The sequence below is a fragment of the Ovis aries genome, chromosome 24 (assembly GCF_016772045.2).
Source record: "Ovis aries strain OAR_USU_Benz2616 breed Rambouillet chromosome 24, ARS-UI_Ramb_v3.0, whole genome shotgun sequence".
Lineage (NCBI taxonomy): Eukaryota > Metazoa > Chordata > Mammalia > Artiodactyla > Bovidae > Ovis > Ovis aries.
Genome location: NC_056077.1, coordinates 8,124,158 through 8,139,837, shown reverse-complemented (window position 1 = coordinate 8,139,837; position 15,680 = coordinate 8,124,158). Strand labels below are relative to the sequence as shown.

Genomic DNA, 15,680 nt, shown 5'->3' with positions numbered 1-15,680 from the left:
GGACAGGGAAGACAGGCATGCTGCATGGGGCTGCAAAGAGTTTGACTTAGCAACTGAACGACAACAATCAATCACAGTGTTGCTTGCCGCTTATGGCTCACCTACTGTGTGCATTGTACCTTCTGTGTGACATCTTGTGTCTGCCTCCGGTGACAGGCTCAGGGGTGAATGACCCCCCACGGTCTTGGGGCTCAAAAGCCAGTGATTCTTACCCTTGCTGCTGGTGAGAATCAGGGGAGCCCTCCATCTATGACACCCCCTCCCTCCGGGGACACCCATGAGTGTGACCTGGGATTGGCAACGCTCCCGAGGCAGGGTTACAACCACCTTCCTAAGGGGTAGACGGTGGGCCCTGCACTTGACCCAGGTCTGCACTGTCCCCAGGTCCTTGGAAATGGCTTTGAAAGTTAAACATTCCAAAGATGAAAAAGAAGAGAAAAAAATGAAGACCAAGGTGGCCCTTTGGGGAGCTGGAGTGCCTGATGTGAAACCAGCCTCTTTCGCCTGCTGTGTGACCTTGAGCATCTTAAGTAACCTCTCTGGGTTTCAGCTTCCTCCTCTGTAAAATGGGGACAACCGCAATTGCACCTGACTCATGGCCTGGCTGTGGGTGAACAGCTATCCCCAGCCCCAGTGCCGCGCTGCAAACCATCATTGAATACATGCTAAACGCTCCAAAACCATCCGATGAAGACGGACTCATCTCTCTACCATTCGCATGTGTCACTGGCTGGAGATGGAACCTCTGGACTTCTCTGAGGCCCCCCCAGATACTCTCTCTCATTCTTCTATCTGCTCTTGGAACGGAGACAGAAACGCTGGCAGAGGCTGGGGACATTCCTTTCCCTGTCTGCAGCCCCAACTGTCGGCTTTTCTGCAGACTCAGTGGGACACAATGACGGGCTCAAGCTAAGTGGGCCTCCATTGTCAAGGCCAGGGGTCGCCATGGCAACCAATAAAGCCAGAGGCCTGGCCTTTGCAGATGGCTAACAGGGCCCCATTCAAGGGCCTGTGATGATGGCCTTGGGACAGAAGGTTTTATCTCGGACCTGGCTTCCCTCCTCTAGGCCCCCTCCCCACCCCAGCTTTCTCTGCAAAACAGACCCCGGCCCTTCCTCCCTGCTTTCATGAATTCATGATTTCCTATAACCTGCTGATGGAACACCATACAATCATCACTGACTTGTATAAGGGGAGAGGAATACTGTTAGAAATGGGCAAGTATTGACTCCTAAGACAGACCGAGGGTGCAGTTGAGAAAGTAACGTCAGCCAGAAACTGGGCTCAAATGTGCCACCTAGTAGCTCGATGACTGGGCAAGTTGCTCAGTTCAGTAATTCCTTAGAGGTCCGCACTCTCCCTGCCAAGGGCCCAGGTAAGGGCCCAGATTCAATCCCTTGTTGGGGAACGAAGATTCCACAAGCTGTATGGCATGGCCGAAAAAAAAAAAAGGTTGCTCAGCTCACCAGGGCCTCAGTTTCCTCATCTGTGAAATGGGAAGAATTAGACCTACCCACACAGTCACGAGGCACAGAATTTGGCCAACTGAAGCCTGCACACAGGATGTAGAAGAGACTGCTCCTCGCAGGCCACGTTCTGTTTCCAAAGAAACCTCCACCTTGTACGGAAGGCATTTCTTCTACAGTCTAACGTCCTGGGAGGGACCATTTGCACGTGCAAATCTGTGGCCCTGCTCGAGCCTGAAGATCTAGCTTCCACGAGACAGAAGCTTGTCTGCCTCAAACTCTCCATCCTTAGGTTTCTGTCTCCCAGTTCACCTGCCCACACTGCCCCAGCCCCCTAGGCTCTATCGGGAAGAATGTGTGTGTGCGTGCTCAGTCACAAAGTCCTGTCCGGCTCTTTGCGACCACATGGACTGTAGCCCATCAGGCTCCTCTGTCCATGGAATTTTCTCGGTAAGCATACTGGAGTGGGTTGCCATGCCCTCCTCCAGGGGATCTTCCCGATCCAGGGATCAAACCGTGTCTCCTGCACTGGCAGGCGGATTCTTCACCATGGAGCCTCCTGGGAAGCCCCGTCAGGAAGAATAAGGTAAACTTAAATCTCTCATGTAGGCAGCATGGACATGGCGTCTCTAGAATACAGGAGAAAAGAACAGACAAGGCTTTGAATCCAAGCCCTGAATGGGAGAGGCAGAGGCTTCGTTCTGGAGGCAGGACATAAGCAGAAAGACACGTCCTGGAAGTGCTGGGTGAGTTCCGGATTTCTGACCCCACAAGGGAGCGGGAGTGAGAGAACAGAATCTGGGTTGGGAAAGATGCTGTGCCAACGCTGAACAAGCTAACTTGGGCCAGCGGGCTGGAGTCTGTTTGCTCAGTTTCATGAATGTTTACCAGGTGTCGATCCAGTGAACACAGGCTCTGCTCTGCCCTGGGGACCCAGCGTTCCTGCGAGAGGTGGAGGAGTTGGGGGGGGGGTGGACAGGAAAAACCAGCAGATAAGGCCTGCGTGATGAGAAGAGACACGTTTCCTGTTCAGAGAAACCAGATCGTTTTAAGGACTCCAGGAACTGCTGAGGGTGCAAATACCACAGCGTGTTACAAACGAGCCATTTATTTTCTCCCCAGTCTGCACCGAGGGCAACTTGGAAACACTCTTTTGGTGATAGGAGTTACCACCTACGCCTGACAGTATTCCTACAATCCCCTGGAAATGCCTTAGCTTCAGAAATTCAAAGGATCTGATGGAGGGTCTGCTATGATTCAGCAAACAAATGCCTGCTGTGCCAAACGTGACCCACACCATCTCATCTACTCCCCAAATGCAAAGTCTACTCTTCCCATTTTTCAGGTGAGGGGACAGGCTCAGAGAGGTTCAGACAGTTGCACAAGGACACACAGCCAGAGATCGTGGAGCTGGGTTGGAACCAGGGCCCTCTGGGCTTGAAGACCAAGATCGGGGAATATTACCAGATTGGTGGTTGTGGTCCTTACCCAGAAACCTCATCAATCAACGGAGACCAACAAACAGTTCCTTTACAGGGACAAAAATACCTAACAGCTGTCACTGTTTGCAGTCTTCCTGAAGATCTTCATCTTTTTTGTTTGTGCATTTTTTTTTTTTTTTTTTTTGGCTGCAGCATGAGGACACTTAGTTCCCTGACCAGGGATCGAACCCACACCCCTGGCATTGGAAGCATGGAGTCTTAACCACTGGACTGCCAGGGAAGTCCCAAGAAAGTCTTCATCTTTTGGCCTCACACTCATTTCCAACCTCAGCCCACACTTGGCACTTTCCCTACATCCCAGTTCTTATCCCACCTTCCCTTTCAGGGTGCAGAGGTCTGAATTCCACGAGGCACTCTATCCTACCCTAAGGCACGTAAGGTCCTTGGTGTGCATGAAGCAACATCTCTGTGACTCTACAGCACTCAGGACCGCTCCAGGTAACAGAGAGTGCTGCCTGCACATTTCAAACATCAGTATATGAGGGATTTCCCTGGTGCTCCAGTGGTTAAGACTTCATGCTGCCAATGCAGGGGGTGTGGGTTCAATCCTTGGTCTGGAGACTTAAGATCCCGCATGCCATGTGGAATGGCCAAAAGATAAAATTAAAAAAAAATCAATATATGACCAAGTTTGCCTACCTTTTCTTGCTTCCCAATTCTTCTAGCCTATGCTTTTAAAATTTTGGTGCAGGAGAGACAGTGAAGAGGAGGGGAGATCCAAGGACAGAGTCATGAAAAAGCCCCTGATGCATCGTCTTCTGAACCAATCGAGCTGTTGACTGGCACAATGGCCGTCAATCACGTGACCCTGGCCAAAACCTGGGGCCTTCTGGATGACACATGTGTGTTGATTTCCAAGATCCTCATGCCAGTCTTATCCACCTCCCCCCATCCCCCTTGCAGTCTGGCAGCATCTGAGACATCAAATGTAGCCTGTCTGTTTAGGGAGGCTTCCCAAGGTACCAGAGGGCAGGTGGCTGAAGCTCTTAACCCTACAGCTTGCAATGCCTTGTTTAGCTTTTTTATCGAAAGGAGTGGGGCCCCGAGGACACAATAGAGCGCCAAAGAAAGGGCTGGGACCTGAACCTGAGGAGGAAGGCTGGTCCCAGCTGCTGGTGATTATCAGTGTGCAAAGCAGAGTGTCAAGGAAGTGCAAAACATCAATCGCCTCTCCTGTCTTTTGTCCACATAGAGCCAGATATTCAGAGTAAATAAAACTGGGATGGGGACTTGCTTGCTGGTCCGGTGGTTAAGACTGTGGGCGTCCACTGCAGGGGGCCTAGGCTCTATCCTGGCTGGGGAACTAAGATTCCGGATGCTGCATGCGTGCGCGCTCAGTCGCTCAGTCGTGTCTGACTCTGCGACCCCATGGACTGTAGCCCACCAGGCTCCTCTGTCCATGGGATTCTCTAAGCAAAAAGACTGGAGTGGGTTGCCATGCCCTCCTCTAGGGGACCTTCCTGACGCAGGGATTGAACCTGAGTCTCCTACAACTCCTGCATTGCAGGTGGATTCTTTACTGCTGAGCCACTGAGGTAGCCTTGTATACCTCGTGGCACAGCTCCCCCACCTCCCCCCGCTGCCAACAACAACAACAACAACAAAACCTGGGATGGAATTTATCCTGGTTGGCATGCTCCCTGGAGGAGAAACCCACCCAGGGGTCCAAACCCCCCTTGGTTTCTGTCATCAGCAGTCATTCTCTGCCTTACTTCTGCCTTACCTCCCGCTGAGAAAAATGCCTCCATTTTATGCGTTTAGACAATTTTAGGAAAACAGGCTTGCTAAGTAAAAAAAGCACATCTCTAAAATGATACTCCTTGCTTCTGTTCAGTCACTCGGTCGTGTCCCACTCTTTTGCCATCCCATGGATAGCCCGCCAGGCTCCTCTGTCCATGGGATTCTCTTTTAAGCAAGAATATTGGAGTGGGTGCCATTTCCTCTTCCTCCAAGGGATCTTCTCAACCCAGGGATCGAACCCAAGTCTCTTGCATCTTCTGAATTGGCAGGCGGGTTCTTTACCACTGAACCACCAGGGAAGGATACTCCTTGAGACAGGTACAAAACCCCCAGCCATCCTCCAGGCAAAAAGGTAAGGGTTGTAGGAAGGAATTAAAAGCTTTATATTGAAATCATCTTAGTTTACATGGGGGCCCCAACATTCCCTGGCTCCCTGCTACCCCCAGGATAAAGCCCAGATGCTTATCTGGGTACCCCCCACCCCCACCCCCCCCACCGCCTGCAACCTGTATGTCCCGCCCCTCCCCCTGTCCCCTGGGCGCTGACTCACCTACACTCTGCTCTTTGCTTCCTCCAGGTCACCTCTCACGAGATCCTGTCTGCTGGATTGTCCTCTCTGCCCCCTCCTCCTGTGGGTATTCCCTGAATCTTGGGTGCTTTTTCAGAGTGGCCATTTCTGGCCACCAACTCCAAGAAGCCTTCCTGGCACTCAGTTCAGGGTTATACACCACTCATCTGTATTTCTCCAGTAATCATTCTTTTTTTTCTTTTGGCCGCACCTTGAGGGATGTGGAATTTTGTTCCTCAGCTGGTGATGGAACCCATGCCCCCTGCTTCCCACTGGAGCACCAGGGAAATCTCAGCAATCATTCTTTTCTTTTTTTTTTAATAAAAAAGTTCAGGGGGATTCCCTGGAGGTCTAGTGGTTAGGACTCTGAGCTTCCACTGGAGGGGACCTAAGTTCGATCCCTGATCGGGAACAAAGATTCTGCAATCTGAACGGTGGCCCCCCACCCCGTGCAAAAAAAAAAAAGCAAACACCCAAGACGAACTCAGCTCTACCTATCACCTTGTTCCAACTGTCAGTATCTGTCATGATTAGATTAGCCACAGATTTACACACATATTCTTACGAATGTTCACCTGTACTGTGACAATCTGTTCACAATCCCTGTCTCTGCCTTTAGCCTGTGAAATGCATGTATTCACTCATTCATTCATTCACAGGTCTGCCATCAGGCTCTGCTATTTCCTGACCGCCTGTCACCTAAACACACAACAGTAAATCCCAACGACCTAGGCGGAGGTGGTGGGACCAGACAGCAGAGTCCTGGCCCTCTGTTCCGGCCGAAGAGACAGACAATAAATAAATAAACAAAGAAGATAATTTCCCAATGTGATGAGAGTCACTGGCATCCCTTGACAGAGAGTGGCCTGTTCATTCAGCCCATCACCTCCAGCACCGAGCAGCACCTCACACGCGGGATGTTCCAAGCACAGGGTCCTGCCGAGGCAGCCTGGGTTCTGTGATCACCATGGTGACAGTCCTTTCCTTTCCCACCTCTCAAAAGGGGGAGGTGGAGGGGGACCAGGGTGACCGAGGACCACCCCAGCTGCTCAGGACTGAGACACGACCCCCGCCCCCCGGCCCCCACAGTCCACTCCTAGGATGACTTTTCAGGTGTGCAAGCATCCGGTTCACAAAACCAAAAGGCCACGAGGGATGAACACTCCCGGTCGAGATTCTTTCTTGATCACCCTGTGGAGCTGCCCCTAAAACGTCAAGCGGTGAGAGCGACACCCAACAGACGAAACACAGGCGCCTGCTTCCAGCCTTGGGGACGGACTTTGAAGGCTCCGGGGAGCTCATGGGCTTACGAGCTCTGACTAAACTGGTGTGTATTTCCCTGGAGGTTTTCACAGCATACCTGAGAAACTGGTTCGCAGGTGAGTTGTGGAGGGCAGCTCTGCTGGGGAGAGGTGGGGTAAGACGGTCTCTCACCACACCCCCCAACCCCAGCCTGATATCTCTGTAGAGACTGCCAGGGTCTAGAAAGCAAGCCAGGCCTGGGTGTGGAAGAGAAAGACCCCTCTAGGATTATCCATTACTGGCTGAGGCAAGGACGCCAGGTTTACAAGAGTAATAGGAAGAGCAACAACAATATTTAGAGATCACTTGTGTGTGTGTGTGTGTGTGTGTGTGTGTGTGTGTGTTAGTTGCTCAGTCGTGTCTGACTCTTTGTGACCCCATGGACAGTAACCGGCCAGGCTCTTCTGTCCATGGGACTCTCCAGGCAAGAATACTGGAGTGGGTTGCTATTCTATTCTCCAGGGGATCTTCTCAACCCAGGGATCAAACCCAGGTCTCCTGCACTGCAGGCAGATTCTTTACCATCTGAGCCACTCAAGTGGGTTGCCATTTCCTTCTCCAATGCATGAAAGTGAAAAGTGAAAGTGAAGTCGCTCAGTCGTGTCCAACCCTCAGCGACCCCATGGACTGCAGCCTTCCAGGCTCCTCCATCCATGGGATTTTCCAGGCAAGACTACTGGAGTGGGGTGCCATCGCCTTCTCCGTTACATATACTAGGGCTTTTAATTTTTAGAATGGCTCTCTGTAGCAGTTACAGTTATCATACTCTCTTACCAAAAAAGAAATGGGAGCACAGAGAGGTTAAGTGACTTGCCCCAAAACACAGAACCACTAAGTAGATGAGCCAGGCTACAAGCCCAGGCTGGCTCTTGATCCAGTGCTCTTAACCTCTACACCAGAGTGAAGATGTGAACTCACTCAGATTCAGACTGGAAGTGGGCAAGACTTCCTTTCGTAATTTCCCCAGAAGGGAGGCGGTAGAGCAGTGGCACTGTGCGGATTTGGGCTGGGGCCGGAATCTGGCTTTGTCTCTGTTTTCTCAACTGGAAAATGGGTATGACCGAACTCCCCCAACCTGGGGCTTCTCTGAGCATTAAGTAAGGCCGTCCAACTACATGAGTGTAGTGATGAGTGGTTCCCAGGGGTTCTCAGGCCGTCCACGGACTGAGCTAGGCAGAATGTCCAGCACGTGGTGGGGCTTCAAACTGTCTCAAACCTACAGAAAAGTTGCAAGTTGCTCACCAACCAACTATAATCGCAGAATCACCAGCCGTTAGCACTGAGCCACATATGTACCTATCCCATCTATCAATCAATGTACTGATTCTCTCTCTTCTGAATTCTTTGAGAGGTACTTGCAGACTCTGTGATATTTCATCCCTGAATCCTCCAGCCTGTACATTCTGAAAACGAGACCTTGTCTCCTAGAACTTCAGTACAAATGATCTGAGACACGACATATGCCACCTTCAGGAAATTCACCATTGACTTAATTTGTTGCTGTTTAGTCGCTAAGTCGTGTCCAACTCTTTCACAACCCCATGGACTGCAGCCCGCCAGGCTCCTCTGTCCATGGGATTTCCCAGACAAGAATTCTGGAGCAGGTTGTCATTTTCTTCTCCAGGGGACCTTCCCAATCCAGGGATAGAACCTGTGTCTCCTGAACTGGCAGGTGGATTCTTTACATAATAGTATCAAATATTTTCTGTATTCAAATTTCCCCATTTGTCCCCAAAACATGTCTGGTGGCTCTTTCTGTTTTTCAGACTCCCCCTGGGAACCACTCATCACTACACTCATGTGCAAGGCTCTTTCATCTCTCTCTCTCTCATTTTTTTCTTTCTTTTCATCTCTTTTTAACCTGGGACCATTTCTCAGCCATTTTGCCTTTCATGCCACTGATATTTTAAGAGTCCAGACGGGTCACTTTGAATGTGTTCATATTTTTCTGACTCCTTGTAAAGTTAACTTTAGCTCATGGGTAAATGCAGAAAGCAGTCTACAGGGTACCTGATGCCAGAGATGCAGGGGACTTGGGGGCCTGCAGAGGAAGACGTAGGGCATCCGGTCTACCTGGGTCTAAGAGGTTCCCAGAAGCAGTAACGGAGGATGTTTAAAGGTGATTAGAACTTTGGCAGGTGGGCCAGGGTGGCAGGGCCTCTGCAGACAGAGGCTGCAGCGTAGGAGAATGAGGGCAGCGACTTAGAATCACAAATAGCAGCGAAGTCTCGAGGGCGAGGTGCTGAATAAGCAGGGTCCACGCCTACGTGAACTGGAACCTTCCTGAGGCTGGTCCTTGTCTTTGGATCTGTTCTTTCCTTCAAAATGCCAAGGGCACTGCCCAGCCCACCAGCAGCGTTCACCGCAGATACCAGCCGCCAAGCCTCCCAAACATTTAGGAATAGAGAAGCACAAAGAATTCCCTTCCAGGGAGTGACGTGGCCTCCTGCCCTCACGCACCAACTGCTCGATCTTAAACGGCAAGTTGCCAGGGTTTCCACATCTTGCCCTGGAAATCAAATCTCCCTTTCTCAACCTGCTTGCCTCTTGAGGCCTGGGCTGCTTCAGTCAAAAAATACAAAAGGAACTTCTAATCGACCACAGAAATAAACACTGTGAGCATGTTCCAGCCAAAGTTTCCTACATCTCCTTGTCATAAGCCCCCCATATGTCAAGCAAATCCCTCCTGTCTTGTGGAGGAAGAAAGCGAAATGTACCCTGAAGGGACCCCCTGAGCCTTCGAGTTTCAGAGAGGAAGTTGTGTGGGTGTGTACGTGTATGTATGTGTATGTGTGCCTATGTGCTGTTTTAGCCCTTATGACAAAAGGCAAGGATCTCTTTGGGGGCTTGAGCAAAAATGCCCTTTCAAGGTGACCCTCACTTCATTTTCTAGGGCCAGAAGGCAGATGCATTCAGAAGTGGTTCTGCCAACCTACTGATGCAAATTCAATTCCTTACTTAGCATTTTAACATCCATCTTTGTTTATCTTGTTATCATTTGAAAGGAGCTCATACATCAAAAAAAAAAAAAAATCAACTAAACTTCAATAAAAAATTAAAATAGGAGGGCTCATCCTGCCGTGTTCTCTTGGCAAAATATCCTTAAAAAATCTGTCATGCAGGTTTGTGTGTCCTTCACATAGAAAGTCACCCACAGGGACACTTGCACATGTGCCGCGGGGTACACACTTACACACCCGCTACCACAAATAACAGTGACACACCTCCATATGTCAGCAGATACGTGCAATACGTGCAAATACATGCGCACACACACACACACACACGTCTGCACTCACAGTGCCCGGTCGTCAGGGTCCTGCAGCAAGCCCAGCTCTTGCCTGCTTACAATGTCTCCTCTATGCCATCCTGCAGAGTTTCAGGGACGCGGCCAGCTGGTTCGTCCTAAGAGGCGCCGCCGGGTACCAGTTCCCCCCTTGGGAGGATGCTCTAGACTCCCAGGCTGTCCCCAGAACATTGGCTCAGATACTGGAGGGGGAACAGGGCTCCTCCGAAGCAAAGCAGCTTTGGAAAAGGATGCACTCAGCTGGCTCCTAGCAAGTGCTTAGAGGAGAGAGATGGGGAGAAGGTGAGGAGGAGGGAAGGGAGAGAGAGCGTGAGGTGGAAAGATGGATTCAGAGAGACAGAGAGAAAGATTTCCGGACAGAAGCAGAAAGGAAAAGAGCCACAGGAACCACCTGCTCTGGGACTTTCTGAAATAGGCTGTTTTTGTCCCCTTGACCCCTTCCAGGAGCCTCTCTCTTGATTTTTCTCTAGCCAGCTCAGGAATTCCTGAGCCTACAAAGCACAGACCCAAGGCTGCGGAAGACTAAATGGCTTCCCCTGGACGGTGGTGGCAGAACCAGCCTGTGTCACAGCCCTGAGGGGCTCTGAGGGGTGCCAGGTCATCTCCAAGACCTCCGGGGCCAGGGGGAGGGGCGGCTGCCCTGGTCCTTACAGTCCATCTGACCCCCCTCTGTGGGAGGGGGTCTGAGGGATTACTCTAGCCTCCCCATTACAGCCCAAGCTGGGGTCAGTGCCTGTCCACAGCGGGGCCCAGAAGAGGGCGTGGCAATGGTCACAAGATGGGGAGGTTGAGTGGGGGGAGCCCAGAGCTTTCCATCACATGCTGCTCATCAGTTGCCATGACGACGGCAAGGAGGTGGGGTCGCCCAGACCGGAGGATGCAAGAGAGACGGGTTGGTTCTAAATCACCGTGACAGCGCTTCAGTTGAGCTATTACGCCGTTGCCGTGGCAACCAATGCGATCAAATCGCAGAGGAAATCTATAATTATTACAAGCCAGATACCGGTGAACTTGGGGCGGTAATCAGCACGTTGGGGCAATTCAACCTGAACTTTGGGGGTGGCGTGGGGGACAATAACCCCCGCCCCCAGCCCCCAATTCTGGGAAGAATAAGGCCAGAGGAGTCTCAGCAAGGCAGATCTGTTGATGACACAGAAAGGAAACCTGGAAGGATCTTTTGGCGAAATGAGGAATAAACACTCGGTGAAACGACACGAAAATGTCAACATCTGACCACTGGAAAACATTTTCCCTGAATTTATTATGGAAATTCCCAACATACAGCAAAGATGAATTTGACACTGAATACCTGTCCACCCACAGCCTAGCTTCTGCTGTTAACGTTTTTACCATAATCACTTCATCACAGCATCTACCCCTCTCTCCATCCATTAACCCTTCTGATTTGTTGATGCATTTCAAAGTAAATTGCAGACATCAGTACCCTTCCCCCTCAAGTGCTTCAGCCTGCAAAAAATTAAATATTTGATCATTTTTAACAACCAAAACAGCAATTCCACCTGATTCAATCTAAATAGAATAAAACCTAGATTTCTGTCTGTCATCTAGGTGTCCATCCATCCATCCACCTATCTATCTTTTCTTCCATCCATCCACCCACCCAGTCTCCCACTCATCCTTCTATTCATCCATCCATCCACTCATTTATCCATCCATCCTCCCACCCATCATCCATCTATTCACCCATCTATCTATTCATCCATCCACCCACTCAGTCTCCCACTCATCCATCCATCCATCCATCCATCCATCCATCCATCTATTCACCCATCTGTCTAAACATCTATTCACCCATCTATCTATTCATTCATCCATCCATCCATCCATCCAGTCTCTCACTCATCTATTCATCCATCCACCCACTCAGTCTCCCACTCATCCATCCATCCATCCATCCATCTATTCACCCATCTGTCTAAACATCTATTCACCCATCTATCTATTCTTCCATCCGTCCACCCACCCAGTCTCCCACTCATTCATCCATCCATCTAGTCACCCATCTATCTTTTTTTTTTAAAGGTTTCAAAGTTTTATTGAGAAATAACTGACATATATCACTAAGTTTAAGGTATACAGCATGATGGTTTGATTTACATATACTGTAAACTAATCACCTAGTAAGTTTAGTTATCATCTATCATCTCACATAGATACAATAAAAATTTTCCTTAGGATGAGAACTCTTGGGGTCTGCTATCTGAACAACTTTCCTGTATATTACACAGCAGTGTAAACTATCGTCATCCTTATACATTTCATCCCTAGTATTTATTTCTCTTATAACTGGAAGTTCATAACTTTCAGCTGCCTTCTTTCAATTTTCCCTTCCTGTAGCCCATACCTCTGGCAACCACAAGTCTGACCTTTTTTCCTATGAGTTTTGTGGGTATTTTTGTTTTAGATTCCACATATAAGTGAGATCATACAGTATTTATGATTCTCTGTTTGACTTATTCACTTAGCAACATGCTTTCGAGGTCCATCTAGGAGAAAACTATTTGTATAATACATAATCAACAAGTTTCACAGGAAAAGGAAATAGAAAGACAATATTCAGATTTAGATATATATGAGCCTCAACTCAAAACTAGTATCACAGTATTGATTTTGAAAAAAATATTCAAATTATATAAGATCATTACACAAATCAGATTTTCTACATACTTCCAGTTGCCTTCACCCATCCACCCACCCAGTCTCCCACTAATCTACCTATACACCCATCCATCTGTCCACCTATCTTTTCTTACATTCATTCACCCACTCAGTCTCCCACTAATCTACCTAAACATCCATCCGTCCACCTATCTTTTCTTCCATCTATCCACCCACCCAGTCTCCCCCTCGTCCACCCACCCATCCATCCATCCATCCATCCATCCATGCATCCCTGGGAGTGCTCATGTGCGCTCATGGTTTCCACACATGACTCCCCATCCCTGAATCTTCCTCCTTGTTTCAACTGGAGTCCTGCACATTAAGCTCGATACATTTCCAGCTAAACACCATCATATTTTCCCCTTCACCGCTTCTATTCCATTCCCTGTGTTCAGCATAGCAGCAAGTAGAACCACTGTCTACCCAGTTATTCAAGCCGGAAACCCGAGACACAGCCTTGATCCCTCCCTACCCCCCTTCACTCAGTACTGCGCCCTGGCATTTCCCCTCCACACCAGCTCCAGCCTCCATGCTCTCCTCTTTCTCCTGTCCCAGTTGTGGTCCCCATCGTGGCTTAGGTGGATGGCTGCCCCAGCCTCCTGACTGCCATCTCACTCTCCCTCCGCTTTCTCCACACTGACTGATCATCATGAACTATCTGTTCGTGCTGGTGGGGGCACACATTTCTATAAATACCTGGGAGAGCAACTGATCAAAATCTAAGCCAAAGAAGTTGCAAAGGAGCAGAATGGGACAATGTCCCTTGAGTCCCCAGCAGCTCTTAAACTTGGATATCACATTGGTTTGAGACTTAAGTGGACCAGTGGGTCTGGGGAACATGGTTTTATGAGCAGTTACAAGTGTCAGCACTAGCTCTTCATGAGAAATGTCTCCTTGCTTTGTGAGCCTCCCCAGAAAACACAGAGCACCCCCACTGCACCCTCAGGGAAGGTCAGCCCTGCAGGGGCTGGTCGGTACTCGACGAGGCTCTTCTTCCCGGTTTCAGGAGGACGGCAGAGTGTGTGTTAGTTGCCCAGTTGTGCCCGACCCTTTGCGACCCCATGGCCTGTAGCCCACCAGGCTCCTCTGTCCATGGGATTCTCCAGGCCAGAATACTAGAGTGAGTTGCCATTTCCTTATCTCTTGAGTCTCCTGCATTGACAGGCGGGTTCTTTCACCACTGCTGCTATTGCTAAGTCACTTCAGTCGTGTCCGACTCTGTGCGACCCCATAGAAGGCAGCCCACCAGGTTGCCCCCTCTAGCGCCATACATAACCAGACGGTGAAGCAAAAACTGGAACACACTTCGGAGGTGTGGCAAATTTCAAGGGAGCACAGCGGGGTTGACAGGAGGACACCTGGTCTGATGTCACATTCGGACCTTGCAGGGCCTCTGTGCCTCAGTTTCCCCAGCTCTGCAAGGGGCTGACTATACCTTGCAGGGTGGTTCTCAAGATCAAAGGTGGTGATAGAGGTGAAAAGCTTATCCCGAAGCCATCTTGCTACGCCCAGGGAGTTACCTTCAGATCTACTCAGCCCACTTTGTATTATTTTTAGCTGCTGTAAAATTATTTATTTATGGTTGTGTTGGGTCTTTGTTGCTGTGTGGGCTGCTCTCTAGTTGCAGGGTGTGGGCTTCTCACTGCAGTAGCTTCTCTTCTGCGGAGCGTATGGGCTCTAGGGTGTGGGCGCTTCAGTAGTCGTGGCTCTGGGCTCGAGAGCACAGGCTCAGTAACTGTGCTGCCGGGTCTTAGCTGCCTCGCAGCATGTGGGATCTTCCCAGACCAGACTGTCTCCTGCATTGACAGGCGGGTTCTTTACCACTGAGCCACCAGGGAAGCCCCAGCCCACTTCTTTTTAAATTATAGTTGATTTACAGTGTTGTGTTAATTTCTGTCGAACACTAAAGTGATTCAATCACACCTATATGCGTGTGTATATGTATATTCTTTTAAAATATTCTTTTCCATTATAGTTTATCACAGGATACTGAATATAGTTCCCTGTGCTATACAGTAGGAGCTTGTTGTTTATCCATCCTATAAATAATGGTTTACATCTGCTGATCCTAAACTCCCAATCCTTCCCCCCCTCCTCACGCCCCTCTTCCTTGGCAAGCACATCTGTTCTCTATGTGTCTGAGTCTGTTTCTGTATCACAAATACGTTCCTTTGTGTTGCATTTTAGATTCTGCGTTTAAGGGGTATTATACGATATTTGTCTTTCTCTTTCTGACTTTGCTCATCATGATAATCTCTAGCTCCATGCATGTTGTTACAAACGGCATGATTTCATTCTTCCTCGTGGCTGAGTAGTGTTCCGTTGTGTCCATGGACCACATCTTCTTGATCCATTCACCTGTTGATGGGCCTTTAGGTTGCTTCCCTGTCTCAGCTATTGTGAACAGTGCTGCTGTGAACACTGGGATGCATAGGAGTGGGATTGCTGGATCACGTGGTAACTCTAGTTTTAGGGGTTTTTTTGGTTCAGTCGCTCAGTCATGTCCGACTCTTTGAGACCCCATGGACTGCAGCACGCCAGGCTTCCCTATCCTTCACCAACTCCCAGAGCTTGCTCAGACTCATGTCCATTGAGTCAGTGATGCCATCCAACCATCTCATCCTCTGTCGTCCCCTTCTCCTCCTGCCTTCAATCTTTCCCAGCATCAGGGTCTTTCCCAGTGAGTCAGTTCTTCGCATCAGGTGGCCAAAGTATTGGAGCTTCAGCTTCAGCCTCAGTCCTTTCAATGAATATTCAGGACTGATTTCCTTTAGGATGGACTGGGTGGATCTCCTTGGAGTCCAAGGGACTCTCAAGAGTCTTCTCCAACACCACAGTTCAAAAGCATCAGTTCTTTGGTGCTCAGCTTTCTTTATAGTCCAAGTCTCATATCCATACATGACTACTGGAAAAACCATAGCTTTGATTAGATGAACCTTTGTTGGCAAAGTAATGTCTCTGGTTTGTAACATGTTGTCTAGGTTGGTCACAGCTTTTCTTCCAAGAAGCAAGCATCTTTTAATTTCATGGCTGCAGTCACCATCTGCAGTAATTTTGGAGCCCCCCCCCCCACAAATAAAGTCTCTCACTGTTTCCATTGTTTCCTCATCTTT

The 15,680-nt window shown here is 49.4% G+C and overlaps 1 protein-coding gene across 2 annotated transcripts in view; it reads right to left on the bottom strand.

Annotated features, from left to right (window-relative positions):
- The window catches only part of ABAT (4-aminobutyrate aminotransferase), an 85,719-nt gene that overhangs the window by 46,655 nt on the left and 23,384 nt on the right, over nt 1-15,680 (bottom strand). Inside the window, exon 1 of one of the 2 annotated variants that reach the window (XM_042239901.1) lies at nt 9,878-10,648. The exons of the other annotated variant lie outside the window; for it this stretch is intronic. The gene's annotated coding sequence lies outside the window, so the exon portion shown is untranslated. Of the gene's footprint in view, nt 1-9,877; nt 10,649-15,680 lie in introns of those variants that run through there. 2 annotated transcript variants of the gene reach the window in all.